Raw genomic sequence first — 2,717 nt, 5'->3', positions numbered from 1 at the left:
TATATATATATAATATATATAATAAGAATATATAGTATAATAATAAGAAAAATCATTTCTCTCATAAATCAAGGATTATCAACACGATAAATTGTTTGTTAAATATTGTATTTTTCTACTGTGTGATTAAAAATTAAATAAAACATTGCAAAGATATGTTATGTCTGCGAAGAAGACATTAAGAAATTAGAAAGAGAAATAAGAAATAAGAAATTAAAATCTACAATCAAATGTAAAATTGTGCGTTATATTCTGAGTGCTGAATTTCAGAATCATTACAATTACGACACATAAAAGAAACTTTCAAACATAACAGAAATTTTATTATATATTGAATATATAATTGACCAAACTAACATTCGGCGTTAGTTCATTATATACAGAATAGAAAGTATAATGAATTAATATATGTATAAAAACATTTAAAAAAAAATATAATAAATATTTATTAGATACTATGGAAAACATGTTATTTTTCGAAGAAAGTATTATATTCCAACACTTAAGCATACTAGCTAAAAGTATAAAAAATTGGTTAAGCACAAAAAAATTTCTGTTTTGAAATGGCCGGCAGAAGTCCGGATCTCAACTCAATTGAAAATCTATGGACTTTTAAAAAGAAGAATACAAGATTCTTGTGAATTAACATTATCATCTATCGATGAATTACAGAGAAGAATTGAAGAATATTAGAATAATATCCGTCCTAATTATTATAGAAAATTAGTTGAAAGTATATCGAATTGTTTTAAGTTAGTTCGAAAGAATAAAGGACAAAATGTATGAAATATTAAAAATATTTTAAAATAAAAAAAACTCTTTATTGAAAATACTGTATAAAATCGAGTTAATAAATATTCTTTTTTTATAAACAAATTAAACATATTAAAAAAATTGAGAATTCTGAAATTATTTATGTTAATTTAAATTATATAAAATTTTCTAATAATTATTATTTAAGATAAAAAATAAAGATTTATACAAAATAATATAATAATATTTTATTAATCAATATATTTTTCAGATCAGAATTTATTTTTCGATTCAGTTTTATTAAAATAATGAAGAATTTTTAAAATTTCAAATGATCGTTTAAAAAATATTAACGAATTTTTCTGTGAATTGTGTTCAAAAAGTTCAAAAACTGTAATAAAATTTCTTTCTATTTTCCACGTATAATTAATGTTACGTAACATAATTACAGTATTGTTTCCAATACAATGCATAAGAAAAGTACAATGACGAAAAACTAGACTCTATTATGTGAAGAAAAATGCATTATACAAAATGAAGATAAAAATCTCAAAGCAGTCGACGATCAGTTGACAATGAAACAAGATCATTAATCGCTAGCTACAGCCATAGGAAATTTCGAAGCAATTCGATTTATTTTAGAATCATCTGTTTTGATTACGAAACTTTTACAATAATTATTTCGGAATCATTTCATTTTATACTGTGAGACTATGCAAATGAATTTTAATACACTTTTTCATTACATTACCATTTTACCTTCTTTATTATTATATACTTTCTCGCTTCTTTTTTGATTTCGATTCGCTTAGCTCATATATTACCTGTATATATTACAATTAATCTTTTTATCAAAAAATATATATCAATAAAATATCATAATTTACGAAATATTCAACATCGATTTTATTATTTAATCAATGATTTTTAAAAAAAAGTTGCATAAATGATTAAACGTTATGTAAATGATATAATTTATACTGATCATAATTGATGAAGATTATTCAGCTACGTACTGATAAAAAGATAATTGGAAAATGGATGAAAGAAATAAATTTAATATATTATATTTATAAAAAAAAATGATATATATGATATATCATTCTCATATCGGCAGTACAAAATTTGAAAATTAACTCATAATAATTTATGAGTAAAAAAATAAAAAGTACATATAGTGTTTTGAATACAATTCAATATTATTTATAAAAATATCACTTATACGAATATAAAAAATAAAAAATATAAATATTCCGTATAAAAATTTAATTATGATTATAAAGTTCTCTATTATTATCTCAAAATCAAACAATGATGATGTATGTCTTTCGAAACTATACAATTTTTACTTAAAACATTTTATTATATTTTTGAGTTACAGAGAAGTTGAACACTAATAGACTAAAAACTTAATTATAATTAATAATAGTTAAAATTTCGAATAATATTATTTTAAGTAATAATTTTATTTATAAAATGTTCGAATAATATTTATTTATAGTTACTATAATTGACCACTCTTTATATAACCTATTTAATAATAGAATTAATTGAGATTCTATTTGAATAAAAAATTTTTATTCGCTTTGAATAAAAAATTATTGAAATAATTTATTGAAATATCTATATTTTTAACTTCAACTATTGAAATCTTGTTTTTATAAAAATAATTTAAATCTTTATTTATAAAAATAATTATAACTATAAGTAACTATAAAATAAAAATAACATATAAATATTTAAAACAGAATTTTGCATATTCATTTTAATCAAAATCATCATATAGTAAAATATATTTTGTTATATTAATAAAAATTCTTATATATTATTTTATTATATGTCGATATTAAGATATATAATGTAGTATAATAAAAATCAAAAAATAATATAATATAATATGATAAGGATGAATAGTTTTATAATCATATAATATAACAAAAGTAATAAAAAATTAAAGAATTGAA

Source organism: Apis dorsata, unplaced genomic scaffold, assembly GCF_000469605.1.
Source record: "Apis dorsata unplaced genomic scaffold, Apis dorsata 1.3 scaffold_271, whole genome shotgun sequence".
Taxonomy (NCBI): Eukaryota; Metazoa; Arthropoda; class Insecta; order Hymenoptera; family Apidae; genus Apis; species Apis dorsata.
This window is presented reverse-complemented; position numbering follows the sequence as displayed.